Below are 23,638 nucleotides of genomic sequence, written 5' to 3' on the forward strand. Positions count from 1 at the left end.
TATATATATATATATATATATATATATATGTATATGTTCTGAGGTGAGATATTGCCTTGGGGCTCACTCATGGGAAGAATGTTTCACTTGAGGTCTTTTTGATTTCCTGGATAAGACTCTGGGTAGCCATTGTTAAGGCCCTCTCCTCACCTGTTACCCTCCCTTGCTCCCATTTTATGAACTCAGATATTGGTGTTCTCTTGGTCTGGTGATGTATATAAATCGTTCTATTACTCTATTTAGACACTTGGAGCCCTATTTATTGAATCTTTACCTTCTACTTATCCCAGTTATAATATTATTTTGCTGTGCCCAGAGCCCAGACTGGAGCTCCCCCTATAAGGCTGGGGGAGAACAAGCTCCCATGGAGCTGAGGTGGTTAGGGCCAGAGATGGAAACTGGGGCAGGATCCCCTGGAGCATGCTGTGCCTGGACTCAGTCAGGAGCAGGGAATGTTTGAAATGAAGTAGTCCCTATCCCTGTGAGGTGGGACATGGAGCAGGAGTGGAAAATTGCCTGTGTTCAGAGCCAGGCTAGGAGCAGTTGGCCCCTGGACCCTCAGGAGGAGTGAAAACTTTGCAGCCAGGCAGGAGAGGTGAGTGTGCTTTCCAGCTACATTGCTCTGAGATGGGTTGGGATTCAGGGGGTGGATATATCTGTGGTGAGATGGGGGAAGTGTCATGGCCCTCAGGGACCCACTCTGTTGGCTTTGTTGCCCAGCAACCCCTCAAGACTTAGAAGTGGGGGCTGGAGCAGTATTAAGACTTAGACTCTTTAGCTCACTAGGACATGTGTGCACCTGAGAGTGCCAGGTAGGAGCCTGCAACAGCAGTGTGGGGAGAAGGACACACCCCCAAGAAGACTTTACTTGGATTTACTGTTTGGATTGAGGGGATTGTAAACTATTGCTACCTAGAGGTGGATTGTGTTGTATTCTCTGCTACTACTGGGAATGTGTGGTATTAAGGAAAGACCCTGACCTCAGATCCCTTGATTGTATAAACAAGTATTTTGGAACTGTACCTGAGTGAGGAGGAGATGGTTGCTCACCCCCAAAGATTGTGACCCCCGAAAGAATATACAGGGTGGGGGGTATGCTATGTTATGTTACAGGCCATGTGACTACCATGGTAATAAGTTGTTACGTTATTATTAATTGTGAATGCTTTGGATTCTTTAAGAAGGTATAGTTTTGAATAAATAGAATGCTTACTGTGCTATTTGATTATATACACACACACACATACACATATACATATGGGTATGTGTGCATGTTATATATACGTGTGTGTATGTCTGTTCACTGCAACAGCCCTCAAGTGTACTGTGTTGACTGGTGCTACAGCAATTGGCTATGAAAAGAAAAAAAGAAATACAGGATAACTTGAGGGGATGGTAATGTTGTACGGATTATTTCTAAGGATTAGGGAGATCTGAGCATGTTTATAGGCAGCAGGGAAGGTGTCATTAGAGGAGAAGAGACAGAAGATGATAAGAAGGGTCTATGATGAAGAAGATAAGTTCCTAGATTAGATAGTAGGGAATGAGATCAAAGGCACAAGTACTAGGGCTGGCTTTTACAAAGGGTCTCTGACAAAAGCAAGGGAAGAGAAAATGAGGGATACTGAAGAGTTTTCAGGTGTTGAGTTGGGAAAATGTGGGATCTCATGATGCTCTCTTCTCATTCTTCTTATATCTGCTCAACCATTCCTTCTTAGACTCCTTTGTCAGATCATTATCCATGTCATACATACCATGTTTCTACCCCAAGGTTCTGCCATTGTTCCTTTTTTTTTTCCTTTTTCCTTTCTTCCATTGTTCCTTTTTTCACTTGGTGATCTCATCAGCTTTCATGGGTTAAATTACCATTTCTATGTAGATGACATCCAGATCAATATCTCTAACCTTAATCTTTGTACTGAATTCCAGTCTCATCACCAGCTACCTATTAGATATTTTCAATTGAATGTCCTGTAGACATTCTCAACATGACCTACTCAAAACCCAAAACTCAACATGTCCTACACAGTAGTCAGAATCTTTTCCTTCTAAATTGACCCCTCCTCTGAATTTTCCTGTTTCTATTGATACTCTAAGAAAGGAGGGAGTTTATGAAAAGGGATTTAAAAGGAAAGTTGAAGGAGTAAAAACTCTGTGATTAAGGCCTTTTCAAGGCAAAGAAAAGAGTATCAGTGGAGAAGAAGCTGAATCACCCATGAGCTTTGCGTTCAGCACATTCTTGTCCCATGATTGTTTTTTCTTTGTAAAGAAGACAGAAAGAATAAAGAAAGGAAACATGTAAGATAATTGAATGGAAGAAAATACACAATTAATAATCATAAATGTGAATGGGTAAGCTTACCCATCAAATACAAGATAGCAGAATTGATTAGATAGTAGAATCTAATGATGTGTTTACATGAAACACACTTGAAATATAAAGACCTACAAAATGTTCAAATAAAGGGCTAGTACAAAATCTAAAATCAGTAGACATTAGCAAAATGATCTGACATTTATTTTTTAAAATAGCAAAAATCCTGGGAGGATTTGTGTGAACTGACACAAAATGAAGTGGGCAAATTCAGAGTACAATTTATACTTTACCATTGTAAAAACAATTTGAAAGCTTTATAAACTCTGACTACTGCAGTGATCAAACAATTCTATAGGACTAGTAACAAGGAATGCTATCTACCTCATAACAGAAGGGAGATGGACTAAATGTGCATAATGAGATAGACACATAGCTCAAATGGGTATTTGTTTTGCTTAACTATGCAAGGGTTTTGTTCTTTTTCTTTTTTCAGAGTGAGGGAGGTTGAAGAACTTAAAAATAAATGCTTATTAATTGGACAAATTAGTTTACAAAAAGTAAAATGTTTCTCCATTACTAAAAAAGAAAAAAAATTCTAGCTCCTATTCTCTAGGTAGTTTAGATGTTTTAAAAATCACACTGAAAAATAAAATATCATTATTTTTAAACATCACATTAATAAAAATATAACATTCTTATATTGCTTAGTATTTTAACAAATATTAATGTTATACTTTTCAAAAGCTTTTTCTACATCCATTTATATAATCATATAATTTAAATTATTTTATTAGTAACATGATTTATGATGCTAATTGTTTTCAATGTTCCATCCTCTATAAATATAAATTTGAATAATATGTAAGTCCCTTTGAATCCAACTTGGCCATAATGAATAATGCAATATAATAGCAAAATGAGATCATAGCTGTTGGGTTGGAAGGGACCTTAAAAGTCATTTAGTCAATCTCTCTCTTTTTAAAGATGAGGAAACTGAGGCCAAGAGAGGTAAAATAATTTGCTGAAAGTTGCACATACAGCAAGTAATAGAGACAAGAATGAAACTTAAATCCCATGACTCTAAGTTCAGGGCTCTTTCCATTGTACCACAAACTGTAAAATAAGTTGTATTTTCATTTTTAGTCTCATCTTTAGTGTGATATTTTTATATCAATATTCATTAGGAAATTGTTTTATTTTTTTCAAAGAATCAGAAGTCATAGAATGTTAGAGTTGGAAGGGATATAACTGGCCATGTGGCCCAATCCAGACCTAAAAGAATTCATACCTTAGCACATGTAAAAATGGTCATCCATGAAGGGGAACCTCGCTACCTCCCAAGGCAACCCATTCTAATTTGGATTAGCTCTGACTAGTAGGAAGTATTTCCTTCCATTCCAGTTTATATTTGCCACCTTGCAACTTCTAACTTTTGTTTCTGGTTCTACCCTCAGGAGACAAGCAAAATAAATCTAATCTGTCTTCTATATTACCTCTTCAAATACTTGAACAGAAATATCCTCCACCCTTACTTCCTAATCTTTATATTATCCTGCAGACTAAACTTCTCTAGCTTTTTCAAAGTGGTCATTATATGGCATGGTCTTAATGCTTATCACCACCCTGGTTGCCTTCTTAGAGTAACACTCCAGTTTTACAATGTCCTTTTTAAATGGTAGTGCCCATAACTGAATGTAATAATCTAAGTATGTCCTGACCAGGGCAGAGTACCGCAGGACTTTTTTGCCTACTTGTTTCAGTTGTGTTCAACTCTTTGTGACCCCATTTGGGTTTTCTTGGCAAAGATACTGGAGTGGTTTGCCATTGCCTTCTCTAGCTCATTTCACAGATGAGGAAACTGAGGCAAATAGAGTTAAGTAGCTAGCCTAGGGTCACACAGCTAACTAGTGTCTCAGGCTAGATTTGAACACAGGTCTTTCTAACTCCAGGCTTGGTGGTCTATCTATTGTGGCACTCAACTGCACAACTATCACCTGCTTATTCTTATAAACTATAACACTCTTAATGGAAGTCAAGGTTGTATTAACTCTTTTAAAGCTTGAGGTTCTATAAACTTTTTTTTTAACATTTAACATCATATTGTTAACTCATATTGAGCTCAGATTTCACTAAGAATATTTTACCAGCAAACTATTATCTATAAGTTTGCCTCCCTCATTCTGTACTTTTAATGCTGATCTTTGACACATTGATGCAAGGATTTACAATTAGGTGTCTTGTACTTCATTCACTCTTATATTCAGCCCAATGCTCTCACCTGGATAGATGTTTTGAAAACCAGTTTCTATCAGTCATTATATTAGCTATCCTTCCCAGATTTGTGTCATTTGCAGATTTGAACAGTGTGCCACCAATGCCCTTATTCCAGTAATGGATAAAATTGTTAAACACTATATGACCCAAAACAAAACCCTGAAGTATTCCACTTGAGAATGAAGTCAGTATCAAACCATTACTGGCCATTCAACTAATTTTTAATTCATAGAATTACTATAATCTGATCTATTTTCCAATAAGAATTTTCCAATATAAATAATTTATTATATGTTTTGCTAAAATCTAGCTAAGTATACTTCATAACCAATGTAATGTCTGGTTTCATGGTAAATAATTAAACAACATGTGTCAAAATCTTATGAGCTCAATACTAAATCATGTAAAGCAAGTGATTGTAACAAAAGAAAAACATGAATACTAAAATATATAAAAAGTTGCAAAGCTTATTGTATGCCAATAAATTATATTATTTTTACTTTTTACCAGTTAATTCCTATACCAGTATAGCTACTACCATATTATCACCTTTCTTATCTTGGATAGCAACTCCCTGGAAACCATTTTTGTTCTGTTATTTCCAGTACAAAGATAACAAAATGAAACAAAACAAAAAACAGAAGCCAAGTAAAAACCAAGTCTCCCTCCTCTTTGCTTCAATTATCGTTGTCTCAACCATCCAAGGAAGCAGTCCTGTTCCTTCTAGGATCCTCATTTTCCTAAGATAGCTTTTTTAGTCTTTTTTGGTAGTTGTTGTTAACCTTAGCTTCTTTCACTAGCCTAAATCTGAGCATTAGCCTGCCAAAACTCTTTTTTATTTTTTATAGGATTGTGCCATGTTCTTCTTTTAATCCTCTGTTACTGTACATATCATTTAAAAAAAAATCTAAGTTGGGTGAAGAGCTCCCTGTGTAGATACATCTTTATCTTTATTATCCTTTTTTAGTTTATGTAGTTTGGAAATGCTTTATTTTTTAGGTATCTCAAAGAATTCATAAGTGAATTTGTTTGGTCCTAAAATATTTTTCTCCAAGAGGGGTCATTTGAAGCTAGTTCAATTTCTCTTCTTTAGATTAGGTTGCTTATCTATTTTCCATTTTGTTAACTTGGTTGTTTTGCTGCTTTGTAACTATTTATCTAGTTCAGTTAAATTTTTATAAAATATTAGGCTTGTTGGTGTATGAAATGTAATAGTTTCTAGTTAATATTTTTCTGCTTAATACATTTTTATTTCTTTTTTCAATATTTATTTTTTTTCTTTCTCTTTGAATTAAATTAACAAGTGATGTATAAATCTCAATGGTCTTGTAAAACAACTTTTTTGTTTAATATTAAATTTTTTATATTTAATTCTATTAATATCATCTTCAAATTTCAAATTTTCTTTTCTTGTACTTCCAGGATTTTTAATTTGCCGGTTGTTTGGTTTATAAAAATGATATCCTTAGTTCATTGGTACTTTTTTCCTTTTTATTGATATACAGACATGTATATGTTTTTCTTAGGCTAGCTTTACCTCTGTCCCAGAGTTTTGAATACATTGACTTTTGTCAATCTCTTTAAAACATTAAAAAAAATTATTTCTATAATTTGAAATTTGGTCTATCATTTATAAATAAAATTATTATAAAATTATATTATTATTATAAAATAGTTAATTATTTTGGTTCATAACTTTTGTTCCTATATCCTTTGTGGGTCACTATTTCTATGAAATGTCTTATAAAGGACATTAAGAATTGAGGAATTCTGTATATATTTGTTACTTTTCATGTCTGAAATGATGATTAATTTTTATAAAAGTTTCATGTATGTCTAAAAATAAATACATAATCTCAGGTTAAAATTAATTTTTCTTCATGAGTTTATCAAATATTTTGTCTAACATTCATTCAGTTTATCTGCAATTTCTTTCATTTTTCTGTTGAATTTGTCACTGTCTAATAGAGTTGCTCTAACATTTGGGGTGTGTATGTGTGTGTGTGTGTATTAATATCTATTTTAATTCTGCATTATCCAATATTATGATTGTGTTTCCTGTTTTTTTCTGTACATACATTTTGTTTATTTATTAATAATACATTTTATTTTAGTGCCTCATTTTAAATTTTTATATGTCCCTATAGACAACATATATGGGTGGGTGGGGGTAATGCTTTTTTCAGTTTTTCTCTATTCTTTTCCCTGTTATAGTTGAATTCAATCCATTTACATTTAAAGTTATACTTCTTAAGTTTGGTTTTCTCTTCATTATGTACTCATAAATTATTTTAGTCATTTTAAGCTTGTTTCGCTTTTAGCAATCAAATCCTAAATTCACATTCTCTCTATAGCATCGTCATTGCTCACATTATATAGTAACGTTTGCAATGTATACACTATCTCATTTGGTTGTCACAATAATCATGTAAGATAGAGGCTCTTATTATCTCCATTTAACAAATGAGGAAACAAATTCAGAGAGGCTAAATGACTTGTCCATGGTCATTCATTCAAAGAATTATAGATTTAGAGCAGGAAGGAAACTCAAAGTCCATCTACTCTATTTCTTTAATTTTAGATATGAGGAAACAGAGGCTTCCAGGGAAGTCAAGTGACTAATCCAAGGTCACACTGGTAGTATCAAGGGTGAAATTTGAACCTTGCTTCTCTTATCGTTTATTCTTTCACCATGTTATGCTGACACCTAAGACTTAGTATCTAAGGTAGGATTTAACCCTTGATTTCTTTGACCCCAGGTCCATTTAAGTATACAATCGGAAATATTACTTCATAATTCATATAGAGAAATATACTCCCTTCACCCTCCTCCCTACTTCTCCTTGTCCCACACTTTATTCATCACACATACCAAATGTCAATCCTTAGATTCTACTTTGACTAATATAACCTTTTCTAAATTTTTCTACCTTTTCTCTAGTTTTTGATAGAAATGTGTATTGAGAGTAATCCTATCTCCACTCCTTTCCCCAAATATACACACACCACTGACTCTACCTCTTAGTGGTCAGCATGTCTATCAAAAGCCTCACTCAGAATTTTTGATCACATTCAAAACCCATCATTTCACATGAAGGAATATGATCAGATTTTCTGATTAGGCAATTTTGAGTGAAGCTTGATTTCCTTTGCTTTCAGTATGCCATATTTCCGCCTTTCATTTCTGATCTTGATGAAAAGTCCTGCATGATTTAAATTGATGGTTTTCATGTGTGTGTGTATATTTGTGTGAGTGTGTTTTTGATAAGTAGATCACATCTTCCCAGCTGTATATAAGTTTCCCTGAAATGTTGGAATATGATGACTCATTTCTGAATCAGTTAAATTCTGGAGTCCTCTCTAAAAATGACCTATGGATCATACTGGTTTGAACTTTCACCTCTGTTTTCAATAAATCTTGGAAACTCTCTTGTATGGTTTCCTAAAATTATTCAGACTTTCTGTTTTTCACACTTTTAGGAGGAGACAACTCATTCTTCGACTGGACTATTTAGTTTATCTTCATTGTTTTCCCTTGTAGAGATCTAAAATCCTGTTGAAGTTGTGCCATTTAAAAAGTTTTGGTTTTTTACTTGTTCAGTTATTTCTGTATTTTTACTTCCATCTGAGGCAGTCTATTTTTAAATACATTTTTCTGATGATTTTTGGCTTTATATCATAGTCATTTAATACCCCTTCCTGTCTCAGATTGAAGTAAAGAGTAACACCTACATAAAACCCTCCAGTATAGTAACCAAAACTTAGTACATACATTATTCTGTCCTGTTCTATCCCTACTTTTTTCAGTGAAGAGGGAAGCATTTTTCATTGTCTGTTTTTGAGGACCTACACTGGTTGATCAGTCACTCAGTCTGACTTTCTTTGAGTGACCTTTGCATTTGCATTATTATTGTCAATGTGTCTGTTGTTTCCTTGGTCCTTCCTTCTCTTCCCAATACATCTCTCTCCCTACTTCCATTTCTCTTCCTGTCCTCTGACTTTCCCTTCCACTCTCTGCACCTCTCCCCTCTTTTGTGCTTATTCTTTTATGGTTTTTTTTTTTCCTGAAGAAATGAACCTTAGCTTAGTCGTGTCTGTTCACTCTATTGTCCAAGTCTTGCTGGCACTCCCCTACACATTTCTTCTTGTAGATTAAGGTTCTGCTTATTTTATTTTTCATCAATGCATAAAAAAATCTTCCCATATTTATCTGAAATCCTCATATTTTAAATTTATTACAATACAATAATGTTCTATTCATATACCTTAACTTTTTTAACCATTCCTTAAGATATGGGCATCTATTTAGTTTCTAGTTATTTGCTATAACAAAGAATATTACTTTTGAGTATTTTGCTATAAATTGAAACTTTCTGTTTGACTTTTTTTGAAGTACATGCCCAATAGTATGTTAAAGGATATTTAAAATTTAGTGACTTTTCCTGCTTAATTCCACATTGATGTCCAGAATATTTGGAACAAGTCACAGCTTCACCACCAGCAGTATATTAGTGTTTCTAACTTCTTACATACTTAAAACTTAGGAATTCTCATTTTTGTCATCTATTGAACCAGGTTTTTTTTTCAGATACCACTAATTTATTAAAGTATTCCAGTTACTCACCCAGATGTTGAATTTCATGACTGTCCTTTTCTGTTCTTCTTTTATGGGTTTTTATTCATCTTTATACTTGTCAGATCTTTCTTCACCACTATTGTTTGATCTTATTTAACATTCCAAAAATTCTTTTTTGAAAACAACCTCTTGTTGATATCTTTTGGTTTTTGTATCATCCGAATTTTTCTCATTATCCTTCTCCCTCTTTCTTTCTCTCAGGGAACCATCTCATGGAATGATATTTTTAAAGAAAAGAAAAAGTTAAAAGAGACAAAAATATCAACAAAATTTAACGAAACATTGAAAAAACTCTAAAGCAATATATAAGGTACCAGTGGACCTCCCAGTTGTGCAAAGGAGAAAGATGGTGATGTCTTCTCATATCCCTTCTTTGGAGCCATATTTTTTCTTTGTAATTTTTATCAGCATCAATATTTACACCTCAGAAATCAGCAAACACTACAAATTTTTCATTAACTGCTTGGTTGATTGTCCAAGAAAGTGATAGAGAAAATGTTAATAATGCAAAATAAACTTAAAAATGTATCTTCTGCACATTCCTCTCCCCTCTTCCAGGGAAGAACTTGTTGTTAAACATTTACTAGCACATCCCTAATGATTTTGCTATATTCAATTTTGATTTTTTAATGCTCTTTCCATTTATGTTGTAGCTATTATAAATATTCTTTTCCTGTCTCTGTTTACTTCACTGTGCATCACATCAAATACATTTTTTCCCCATGATTCTTTATCTTCATCATTTGCTTCCTTTCTTACAACATGGTAATAGTGTATTACATTCCTATTAACCATTTTTCAGTTCATGAGCATCTGTTTTATTTCCATTTCTGTGTTATGATAAAAAAAAAGTGCTGCCCTTCACATTTTTTGTATGTAGGGATTTTCTTCTTCTATGACCTTGTGGGAGGCATAGTTCTAGTAATGGAATCCTTGGGTCAAAGGATATGGACATTTTTGTCACTTTACTCATCTAATTTCAAATTTCTTGCCAAAATGTACTGATTCACAGCTCTGCCAACCATATAATAGTATACTCATTTTCTTACAACTTACCCAGAATTGAATATTCCTCTTTTTGGTCATCTTTGTAAATTTGTTTGTGATAAGGTGAAATCTCAAATTTGTTTTAATTTGTATTTCTCCTGTTTATCATTTGAAACTTTATTTCATATGATAGTTAATAGTTTGCCATTCATCTTTTCACAACTGTCTATCCACATCCTTTGACCACTTATCCATTGGGGAATAGCTTTTGGTCATATGTATGCATATGTAAGTGTGTGCATACACACATTTGTATATACATATCTTTATGTGTACATATGTATATTTATATGACATGTGTGTATATATTGTTAATTATGTGTATATTTTGAATGTCAAACCCTTGTCAGAGAAAAAAAAAGTTCTTTTCCCATTATTCAGCTACTTTCTTTCCCTAGATGTATTAATTTTGATTGTATTACTTTTCAGATTCTTGTAACAAAAATTATCTATTTTATCTTTTGTGATTATTATTGTCCTTTTTAAATTAAGAATACATTTACCCGTATCTGTGAGAAGTACATGATCTACTTCTCTTCTAATTTTTTATAGTGTAATCTTTAATGCTAACATCACGTAGCCATTTATAATGTATTATAGAATATGGCATAAGGTATTGTTCTAAGTCTAAATTTTGTCAGACTGTTTTCCAGTTTTCCTAGCATGTTTTTTTTTATCAAATAAGGAGTTCTTTCCTGAATAATTTATGTTTTCTGGTTTATTGAACACTGGGTTATTAGGTTATTTTTTTCTGATTCTTTCTTGTCAAGTCTTTTCCATTGATTTACTTCTCTATTCTTTAACCAATACCAAATGATTTGATGACTGTTGCTTGATAATATAGTTTGAGGTCTGGTGCAGCTATTCATCCTTGACCTCTAGTTTTTTCTTTATTTCCCTTGATATGTTAGAATTTTTTTTTTGTTTCTTCAAATGAATTTTGTCATTATTTAATTGAATTCTGTAAGATATCTCTTTAATTGATATAGCATGAAATCTATACATTAGTTTTGGTGATATTTGCACTTTTATTATATTGGCATGACCCAGCCAGGAGCACTGAGTGTCCTTCAGCTATTTAAGTTGTTCTCTGTCTCTTTAAGGAGCATTTTGTGACTGAATCTATACCAATCTTTTAAGTGTTTTGGTAAGTTGTTTTTTTCTAAGAAAATTATGTCATTCCTTTCATTAGTTCTCTTCTTCTTTTCTAAACAATTATTCTTTGATTCATGGTCTTTGTACTTGTTTATTCTTTCCTTAGTCTCTGTCCTCATGAAATTAAAGCTTCTAGAGTACCAATTTTGAGCTCCTTCTTCTAAACAAATTCTGTTATTACCTTGTAGATCCTTCCCCTCTTCCTTTTTTTCAAGTATTCCTCATCCTTAGAAGTATAATTCCTCCAAATGATAGAGAGGGTAGAAGTATTGTCTGATGGTAGAACTGTCTGTGTCCCCAGCTGTGTGGCCCATTCCTACCCTCTACTCTCCTTACAATCATTTTCTTTATCCTCTCATGACTGTCCAAACTTTCACATACTGGTTGTACCCAGGTACTCTAATCCTCCTTTTGAGGTAGCAGAGTGTCCTGTGGAGGCACAATACTCTACCAGAAATAGTTGTCACAGGGCATCTAGGTGGCATGGTGAACAGACCACCAGCCCTGGAATCAAGAGGACCTGAGTTCAAATTTAACCTCAGACACTTGGCACTTACTAGCTGTATGACCCTACACAGGTCGCTTAGCCCCAATTGCCACATACGTACACGCACACACACACACACACACACACACACACACACACACACACACACACACAGAAAAAAAAGTCTCACTGAACACTGATTTCTTGCAGATTAAACCCACCATAAGGTCCCCATCACTTACTACAGACTATCTACTCCCATGGAAGTGTTCTTTAGTGTGACCCACTCCAACTCTTGAGTTGAGATTTCCACCCTTCTTTTTCATTTCCTTCCCTTTGCCACCTAAACCACTGTCCCACAAACTCTCTTCTTGAGAGACTATGGGAGCAATTTTCCCTCCATTGTTTGCCATTGACTGAACTGGGGTACATCACACACTGTCCTCAATCTTCTATATCCGGTATACTTTCTCCCTTTTTATATACATTCTAATTCTACAGCTTGGTCCTGCAAAAACCAAATGATTCTCCTGGAAGAGGTAGGGATTTTTGAGAACTTAAAAGCTACGTCCTCCTTCTCCCTCCATTGGGAAATTCTTTTTCACCAGCTTTTCAGTACCTGCCCCAAGTGATTCCTAAGAGGACATCATTGAGTTAGCTAGATGTCAGTAACTTTCTCCTTCAAGCCTGATATAGCTCCATATAAATGGGGGCTCTAGGTCCCAGTTCCCTCTTTTCCTTAATTATTTAGCTGAATGTGACAGCCACAGATTGAGTGCACTCCACCTCCACCTACCTCTCCTTCCTCTGCAAGCAGGTAGAGGGAGTCAGTGCCTACAGTTTATTGTCACAGAAGGGTAGAGTTAGGACAGGATCAGGGTGTACTGGCAGAGACTAGGGTAGCAAGGAAATTGCTCATTGAATCCCAGAGAACAAACTAGTGAATTGGGTTGTATGCCTTGCCAGAGTAGGGGAGAAGGTGGTCGGTGGGCATTAGTAAGAATTAGGCATTAGGCTTCTATGTTATTAATTCATAAAATTGTGATCTTATTAGGTTTCTTTTGTGTCTTTGCCTGAAGAGACAGCCCATAATTACTATTTGGAGGAGTTTTTGAGAGTTTGTAAGGACTAAAGAAAATGTCTAATCCTCCATCTTGTTTGTACACCACCATCTCTTTTCTTATTTTGGAAATAACCTTGTTATAAAAAACCTTTTGATTTGTCATTTCCAAAGCAAAGCCATTCTCCTTAGCAGAGAAAACAGAAACAAAATAAGAATGAAGTATCTCTTCCTTCTCTCTGTTGTCAATTATCATTGTCAACGTGATATGTCTCCCTGGGAGACATACGAGGGAGCAGTCTTATCCTTTCCTTGATCCTATTCTTTCCCCATTATAACTAAGAAACCTTTTTTAGTTGTCCTTAACTTCCTTCACTAGCCTCAGCTCATTCTGGCTTTAACACTCCTAACACTATTTTTATAAGACCATACCACATTCTTCTGTTCATACTCCATTATGTGGCATTGCTTCTATTTCTTGAATATATCTTTTTGTGAAAATCTGAGTTGATTAGTCTCATTAGAATACTGCCACACTCCACCTTTCCTTTACCTGGCTTATTTCTTCTGACTATGGCATACCCTCCAGATGTATTCCAGACAGGGGTTTCATTCCCTCATGTCTCTATGAGATTAAATTTACCTCCTTATGTGACAGTCTCTCGCTCCTCATGCCTAAACTTTGAGCATTTATGTATGAACATCTGAAGTCTTAGGTTTTTGCTACTGGCTCCTTTCTTAGATTTTATTTTCTATAAACCTCTGTGTGTCTCAATTGTTTTTTCTCATTTAGTTCTCCATTTTCCATTATCATATTTAGCTTTGATATAAACTGGAAATTTTCTCCTCCCAGCTGCAAATCTCTTTTAATTAAAATTCCTTTTCATAAAATTTGAAAATCACCAGAAAATTATGTTTTTGCAACATCTTCTTAACTATGAGATTTTCTCTTGCCTTTCATGTGTAGCCATGACAAAAAAACAAGCCACCATCTGTGCCCCATGGTCTTCATTTTTTTGCCCAAGACTTCATAAGCTGTGATTATGGCTGTGTTTTGGCTATGTGATTTTTACCCCTATGAATCACCATAGGTACCTGGTAATTATCCATTTTGAGAAGTTATGAGTGACTCTCTGCCCCATCTTGACACATACCCCAGGAAAGTGGAAGACTTCTGAATTATTGTTATCATATGAGTATAGTGGTCTCAGTAACTGAACAAGGAATCCTAAACCACCAGTGTCTTGTGTTCTTTTGATTTTTACTAGCCAGTCACTTACTTACAGTTTTTGCACATGTACTATGTCATTCCTTGGAGAAGAAGCAACTGCTTCCTCCTCAGAGTATTCATCTTCTTCCTCTTCATAAAGGTGTGAAATGACCAAATTTGTTGTTGTTTTCCATTCCAATTGTACAATTGCTGTTTTCTTTCTTTGCATTCCTCTTACATAACATTATTCTACTCTCCAAATTCCTGGCAAAGGTGAAGTTTCCCCACTACAATTACAAATCCTTCATTAGCCCCTATTGAAGCTCAGTTCTCTTTTTTTTTAAGGAACACTTTATTGTTCCAGATGACCTGGAGTGTGAAAAAGTATTCTAGTAGACTCTTCATCTTCTCTTCTAAGAAAGAGAGCACAGTTTACACTTGGAACATGGGTAACTGTCACTTGGCTGTGGCAGAAATACTAACATTTCATGCTAAGTTCAAGGGACTATGAAATTTATCCTATTTCTCATATGAATAGAAATAATCAGCTTCTTTTAAAAATGTATCTGTAATGTGCCTCACTTCTAAAATATATAGAGAACTAAGTCAAATTTATAAGAATACAAGTCATTGCCCAGTCGATAAATGGTCAAAGGATATGAACAGCAAGTTTTCAGAGGAAGAAGTTAAAGCTATCTATAGTCATGTGAAAAAAATACTCTAAATCACCATTGATTAGAAAGATGCAAATCAAAACAACTCTGAAGTACCACATCACACCTATTAGATTGACTAACATAACAAAACAGTAAGATGATAAATGTTGGAGAAGATGTGAGAGAGTTGGAACACTAATTCATTGTTGGTGGAACCATGAGCTGATCCAACCATTCTGGAAAGCAATTTGGAACTTGGCCTGAAGGGCTACAAAAATGTGCATACCTTTTGCTTCTAGGGCTGTATCCCAAAGAGATCATAAAAATGGGAAAAGGTCCTACAGGTACAAAAATATTTATAGCATCTCTTTTTGTGGTGGCCAAGAACTGGAAATTGAGGCAATGTCCATCAACTGGGGAATGGTTGAACAAGTTTTGGTATATGAATGTAATGGAATACTATTACGCTATGAGAAATAATGAACATGAGGACTTCAGAGAAGCCTGGAAGAACTTATATGAACCGATGTCGAGTGCAATGAGCAGAACCAGGGGAACTTTGTATGCAGCAACAGCCACACTGTACAAGGACTGTTTCTGATGGACTTAGCCCTTCACAGTAATGTAAGGACCTAAAACATTCCCAAAGGACTCTTAACGCAAAATGCCTTCTATATCCAGAGAAAGAACTATAAAATCTCTATCTGAGAGTGAGGTTGAAGCTAATGATCGCTGACATTCCTTCTACTTCTGAGATTTTGTGATTCTATAATCAAAGTACTATGTTAGACTGAATTGGTATGCACAATTTACTGTCACTGTGGAAGAGATAAGACTCATAAAACCAAAGAGTTAGCAACACAAGGCCATGTGTGATAAGAACCAATGGACACTACAGGAATGAAGTGACAAAAGAGTTCAGACACGTGAGCTCAGAAAACCAATCAATTTTAAAATTCTCTATAGAGACGGCAACTCCTTTTGTAACTCTTTACGTGTGATGACAACCTTCACCTTCAGGAAACTGTTTCCTCTTTTTCTAACCTCAACAAGCAGAAAAAACTTAAACATTCATGCTCTGTATCTGTGTATAACAATACATAAGAAAGGAAAGAAATCATTTCCCTCCTTCCTGTTGTCAGCAGCATCAAAAGTTATTTGTTGAAGACAGAACTTTTGGAATTAACTTATCCTGGATGCTCACAAGGATCATGTCTATACATGTACCAAAGCTGTGGGTTTTATCAACTGATACCATTTTGCCTAATGTTGACCCATAAGAAATTCTAGTAAGACACAACGTCCAACAAAATTTGGGTTGTTTCTATTTACTTAGTACCGTTTTTGTGAGCAGTGGCTATTGCATATGTCTATCTTGAAGGTGCTATTAATAAAAGGCCCTGGTTGAAGCTACAGTGTTCATTCCACGAGGGGCTTAAAATACGGGACTTGTTGCTAAAGATCTCAGATCCACATTTGTGTGTGGAGGAGAAATTGGGTTGTGCTAACAATGTTTGGTGATGCATAAATATTAGCATTAAATAACTTTGAATACCTTGTTTCCCAAAAAGATTAGTAGCTCTTCTCCATGTGATAAATTGTATGAGTTACTGTGCAGGCCCGTTTTCATACTGTATTATCCTGTAGAGCTTTAAATAACCAATTCCAAATTATGCTCAGCAAGCTGTTGGAAAAGCTTGGGGAAAGCTTAAGACTGAAAAGTTTAATTTGGACTTAACCTGACTGTCTCATGTCCTCTCCTTCTTCCCCTTATGGACTTGATATCATCCTGCATTCAACATGGCAAAGAAACCTCAAAATAAATATTTAATTAGCAGAACTCTTTTACTTCTCTTAGGTATAACCTCATTCCCTGCCCCCACAGCTCTCCAGGCCTAATTGTTGGGGTCTCAGAACTCTATTCTCCATAGTGTAGGTCCACATTAGTCTGGGAGTTCCATATAGGAGAGATATAAATTCTCCTTCCTATGTCCATAGTACCAGTGGCTTAACAGTCTTGCTCATGTCTACACTATTCTCTCATACCTAATTTTTATATTGTTTCCTTCTTTTGTTCTCAACTATGGGTTTACTGTCATCTTTCTCTCTCTTTTTGGGGGGAGGGTGCCTACATTCAATCCCAGGTCAGGGACTAATGATCTCTGTTTCCTTTGGGTTTATCTTTTAAGTTTCCATTTCCTGAACCAAAGTTTCAGAGCATGTTGGCTTTGCTTCTAAATTAGCAAATGGCCAATGCTTTCATCATGGCAATGGATACAGAGAGCACAGAATGAAAGGAAAATGGTTACCCTAAGGTAAGTCTGGTTCAGCTTAAGTTTTGTGGTAGGAAGAAACAGGGAGATATAATTTCTGTGTTTCTCTGGGTATAATAGGGATCAGAGTTTTCCCCAAGTCCTTTACCCAGATCTTTAGGCAATGTCATATGTGGAAATGACTTCATTCCCCTGCCCCCTTGCCAATTCTCATATTGTAGACCTATTTTTTCATCTCCAGAACTCTTTCAGCAAAGAATCCTCATTTGTAAGGGATATTTTCAATAGATTTCATGTTCCCAGTTTATTAGCGGTTAGGCTATCAGTTCTTCAAGTAGAAATTCAAGCTGTAGTCATTAGCCATCATCCTAAATACAGAATCCCAACTCTGTGCTTAGCTTTACCAAGCCTTAGTCTGTCAAGTGCATAAATGGGATCTCACTAACTTACCTTTGTTCCTCATTTCCCTCTGCTCCCTTTGCTAATTCCCTTCATGGTGGAATGATGAATATAGTTTTGGGATTGAAATCAGAAGATTTGAATTCAAATCTTATGTTTCTATTTACTAATTAAATAATCTTGTTAAAGTCACCTAACCTCTTAACTCAGTTGCCTCATCTGTAAAATGAAAATAATAGTCCTTGAACAATTATTGGACTGAATCAGACAATCAGTCCAGAAGCGTTTAATTACTGTGAGCCAGGCACAGGGCTAAACCCTGAAGATGCAAAGAAAGGAAAAAAAAATCAGTGTGATGTCTCAATGAGCTGATAGTCTAATGGTTAAAGTAATACATAAGTAACTCCACACACACACAGACACACAGACACATATAGACACAAGGACAAGATGTAGGGTTTTTAAGATAGCTTAAAACTGCACTAAGAATTTGAATGAATAGGTGGCAGGTAATTTCAAAAGGGAAGGCAACTATAAAGTACTAAGAAAGATCTGCAAAAGTCAGGATTTAAGCTGAGATATTATGGAAGCCAGAGAAAGAGATGGAGATGAGGAAATGGAATGCTCCTGGCTTTGGAAGCAGCTATCGGAAGACTGTGACATGGTCAGACATGTACTTTAAAAAAATTACTTTGCTGGCTGAATGGGAAAAGTCTTAAGGTAAGAAGACTAATGTTGAAATTGAAAGTTATTGTAATAGTCCAGGTAAGAGGCAATGAGGTCCTATTCTAGTGTGATGGCTGAGTAGAGAGTGCATAGTGAAGGTTGAAATGACTAGAATTGACATTGGACTGACTATGTGAGGTGAGTACGACTGAGACATTGAGGAAGATATTGAAGTCAAATATTGGTGCTTGGGAGTTTGATGGTGCTCTTAAGAATAATAGGAAAGTTATGAAGGGGGAGGGTTTGAGGGAAAAAATAAAGAGTTCAGTTTTAGAAAAGTTGAGTGAGATGCCTGTAGGACATCTGATTGGAGGTGTCAAAAAGGAAATTGGTGATACAACTGTAGATCAGGAGACATTGAGGCTGGACATATAGATCTGGGAAACATCTACATAGACCTGGTAGTTGAAATCATGGGAACTGATGAGATTAACAATGAGATTGACTGCAGGGAAAAGAAAAGAGAACTCAGGACAAATTCTTTGGGGATATCTGTGGTTAGTGGGTGTCATATGGGTGAAAAACCAGCAAAGGATACTGAGAATGAGTCATTTAACAGGAAGGAGGTTAACTAGGAAAGAATGGTGTCTAGAAAACCTAGATCACTGAGAGAATACAGAAAGAGAAGGGGAATGCCAGTGTCATATGCGGTAGAGACATCAAGAAGGATGAGGAGTAAGAAAAGGCCATTATATTTGGCAATTATGAATGTAGTGTCAAATTAGCTTCAATTTAATGATGAGGGGAGACAGACTTCAGAGGGTTTAAGAGAGTAAGAGCAGAGAAAGTGGAGGCACCTGAGGTAAGCAGAGTTAAGTGACTCACCCAGGGTCACACAGCTAGTAAGCATCTGAGAATTGGAAATGAATTTAGGAAGATGAGCCTGCCTGACTCCAGGCCTGGCACTTTGTCCACTGTGCCACCTAGCTTCCCAGAGCCACCTACACCTAGTATGTAGATAGTGATCTCAAGTTCAGCTGAAAAGGAGAGAAGAGATATCAGAGCATTTACTGTGAAACACCACTGCAAACCTCACAGCACCATAGGACTGCAAGATATTTCCCCCTCCCATATTTAGCATGTCCTCAGCACACTCAGATTTTGATGATTCTTGTGGTTGAGTACTATGTGAGTTTCCCTTTGCCCTGAAAATTCTCAAGTTTTTTCTTTCATGAGAAATGCTGCCACTACCTTAATTACAGAAACGTGAGCAGTTTGCATTATATATATGGCAAAGCCAGGTAAAGATTGGAAATGCATAGATTTGTCTTCGTTAATAGAATGCTTGTGTAAAGTATAAAATAACCATTACGATATCCCCAGACATGATTCTCCCTAGGAAGAAAGGGGCAGCTGTCAGTATAGATGACCATTTTAAGCTTCCAACCTTCCCCTGTACCTTTTCTAAGAGCTAGGTCTTTTAGAAAGTGGTTCCTTTCTATAAGACCTTCTTAGGGACAAGCTATGACTGCCTGGACCTGGAAACGAGTTCTTCTACCTTGAAAGATTAAAATATTTTTATGCAATCAGTAAATTCTGTTATGAAACTTTTCAGCTGCTAAATTAAATGATAAGAATAACTAGTATTTTGAAATTCTGAACATCTTATAATTAGACCAGCCTTTAAAAAATATTCCGAGTTAAGGCACATTAGAATGTATTCCACAACATGGAGACAGCCCTGACAAAGAAACATTATTCTTAGATTTACAATTAATTACCCTTATGTCTATACCTTGCATTCAATTTGCATATCTTAAAAGTGCTGTAAATTTCATAGGACTCCCTTGTTATTTAAGATCATTCCGCTTAGTAAAAGTTTCTTCTGTGATAACTTTCTCCTGATTATGTAGTTGTGAGGTCAATAAATCTGGCTTTACTTTGCTCTACAATGTTATAATTTTTCTTTTTTTGTGTGTTTTTCATTATTTGGCTCCTTGTTCCTTCTGCCCTCTCATTTATAATCCCCCAGAGAACCAACAGATACTGAAGCCGGCTGGAAGACTAAGTGAGTGGTCAGACTCTGAGATGTTATCTTTTTCCCAGAACGCATTGGTACTGGGTGTCTGACATGTTCTATACATCTTTCTTGTGTCAACCTCATTAAACAAATACAATTTGATGTATAGCTCTCAAGAAATGAAATTTTATGCAATGAATTTTTTTCCTCTCCAGATTGTGGTAAGATTCCCCTCTCTTTACTTCCTTCGTCTATCTATCTGTCCCTCTCTTTCCACCCCTACAGTCTGAACACCAAAGTGATCTGTTGCTTTATTTTCTAGTTGCAATTCTTTATATGGTCACTGCTAATTCCATAGCCTTTCATTAACCTGATTTTTTACATTCACCCTGTATGTTATATTTTTTAAAAGACTGCATTGGGTTGCCTAAATTATTCATAAGTAGCCATTAGCAGTGGATAAAATATTATATATTCTGTGGAAAGCTGTTAAGTTTGTTCACCTTGATCAGATACACATGTAGTTTGGGTTCTTGAATCTGTATCTGCTGGCTGTCACATATATGTTGTAAACGTCCTGAACTTTCATGGGTGAGGATGTATAAATGTGCTTTATGGGAGAATCCAAGGTTACTACAATACCCTGCAAAGGAGAAGGACACAGAACACTTAACCAGAATAGTAAAAATCCTCCTGACACTGTTTCAGCCAAAAAGAATTTTAAGAAGGAATGTATGCTTAAACAACAACAAAAAATAAATGCACAACCCACAACCCTCTCCAGCTGAGACCTCAGATTATTATTTAAAAAAAAATACCACCAAGCACAACTGGCACTCATCTTCCTTGCCACCGGGTAGAACTCAGAGGGACTAGAAATCAGTGTTTTTGCTGTTATTTTCTTTTTTAATGCATTCATTGCAGTAATTTCCTAAGTGTAAGCCAATGTTCCTTTTTTAATAAAGGTAAATATATAATATGTGAAGCAGTGGCAACACAGAGTATAGATTTTGCTGTAGAAAGCTTTGCTTCTCGGATATGCAGCCCAGTTTCAGAGATTTTGCCTTTTTCTTTTGAAGAGAAGAGAAAAAAATTCCCCATTCCTGTTACCCTCCTTTAGTTTTATCTTAAGTACAACTAGGTAATTTCTCATTGCTTCCTCCTCACCGTTATTAATTGGTGGTTTATTAAAGCTATTTTTAAAAAGTTAATACCACTGTCATTTCTCCATAATACCTCCCAGGAAATAGAGCATCCCAGAAAGCCGGTATAGAGAGAGAGTAGCCATGTTAAACTCTGTAAACTGTCTAGAGAACACAGTCTTACTCATAGGCAGGTAGGTGGTGGTCCTTGCCTTGGGGCTATAGCAATGGAATTCATGGCCATGGCCAGTAGGATGAAGAATGGATTCTTCTCCCCCCACTTTATTTTTAAGGAAGGAGAGCCCTGGTCTGAGCTATTATATAGGCTCCCTTTTCTTTTGCTGTTGTCCCAGCCTCTTTATTTCCCCTATGGGAAGTGAAGAGGTATGGAAGACTTTTTTTTTCTTTTGGCAAATGGATTAATTTCTGGCAGTGAGAATCTCTCTGGCATTTCAATATGTGAGTGAATAACCAGGATTTCAAAAAAGCCCATTTATCCTGGTTCTGATGGGCTGAATGCAAGTCAGTGTGAGAGTGGCACTCTCCTCGTTGATTATAATATAATATTTCCATTAAAATCATTTTTTAAAAGCCTTCCCAAATTCCAATAATCCTATTTCAAAGAATATAAAGCTGTGCTGTAGATTAGCTGCCCTAGAATACCTTGGCAAAAGTATCCAAGTAGCAAGAGTTTTCCTAGTCTTATGTCCTATATACATCTGTTAAATTACTCCGAGATCTCATTAAATAAAGCTAATGCACTTGTAAAACAGTAGGGAGAGACAGTTTATCATTGTAACTGTTAGAGAGAGCCATTCTGAAAGGGAGGGAGCCAAGAAGACTAGGTGTATGCTGGTCAGTGTAGATGTTTCTAGGCCATAAATCTTGGCTCTTTCCCGCCTAGTTATTGTGTATTTCTTTAGGTGAGAGATTGATTGTAGCAGCCGAAGATGAATTTGCCCATGGTCCCTTTCTTCTCTCTCTCTGTTTTTTTTTTTTTTACACTCCTGATGCTTCGCCAAGGTGATAATGCTTTTTTCCCCCCTGCAATCATTTGTTTCAGATTAAAAGCATGAAACGGCACGAAGAAACATAGGCAGGTTGGTCTCTGTAGTCGGGCAGGCATGAGGGCATGAAGATGTATAATGTCCCAAGTGGTAGGAAGAGCATTTGGCCCCCACAGGATTTATAACAGGTTTACCTGAAGGAGAGCCAGGGACACTTAGCTGATCGGATACCTGGAAGGACACTGACATTTCCTTGCTGTGGAGTTTTTAAGCAGATGGTAAAGTGGGTTTCATGTGAAAACACTGAATGTCACAGGGCCATTTGCAGCCTTATTGTCTTTTCTCAGGATATGTGCATCTGGATCACCCTGGGTCCTGAATGGGGAGAAGAGATACTTTTCATGAATATATAGAGATGCTGAATTTATAAGGATCAATATAGTCACAAATGTTGTACAACATGTCAGGATATCATAAAAAGCAGGCAGTTCTACATAAAATACCAGCTTAATCTTGGAGATTTTAAAGCCTCATTAAAATGTGGATAAAGTCCATATATGGGATGGCAGCACTCAAAAGGTTGAAGTTGTATATCTGTGATACAAACATTTTAACCATGATTTCTGAATGTCAGTGGCCTTTTTGGAGCAGAGCAAGGATTCAGAAGTGACGAGTAGAGCACAGGACACATGGAAGGTCCCCCATCTGGCTGCATATCCTTTTGGTTCAATGGCATCATGGCTTCCTGTGACCCTTTGCTTTCCCTAAACCTCTTCTTTGCAGGAATGGCTTTGGCTGGAAAAAATGAAATCTACAGTCCCTAAAGTGTCCTGGGAATCATAAGATCAAAAATTTATAGTGAGAAAGACCATTACAAGTTATATAGTTCAACTCTACAGATGAGGAATCTGAGGCCCATAGAGGTGAATGGACATGACTTGGCCAGGGTTACACAGCCAGGCCAACATGCAAACTCGGGTCCTTGGACTAAATTCAATGCTCTTTCCACTGTATCATAAAGATAAGTATAATTCATAGATTTTAAAAATTAAATATTTAGGTGTTAACTTTTTCTAGGAGAAAAAGGAAGGAGAAAGGGGTAAAAGGGTGAGATGAGGAGAGAACACACTAACTTTATATTGAATGTGTCTAGAAAGGAAAAGAGTGGGGAAGAGGGGGAAAGTCCAGAGAGAATCTCTGAAAAATTCCCTGACTTCTAGGAGGAAAGGATAATCACTGAGAACTGTATATCCAAAGATAGGCTCAGGCTGTGGTGAGGGAAGGCTTAG

This window comes from Notamacropus eugenii, chromosome 1 (assembly GCF_028372415.1).
Source record: "Notamacropus eugenii isolate mMacEug1 chromosome 1, mMacEug1.pri_v2, whole genome shotgun sequence".
NCBI lineage: Eukaryota > Metazoa > Chordata > Mammalia > Diprotodontia > Macropodidae > Notamacropus > Notamacropus eugenii.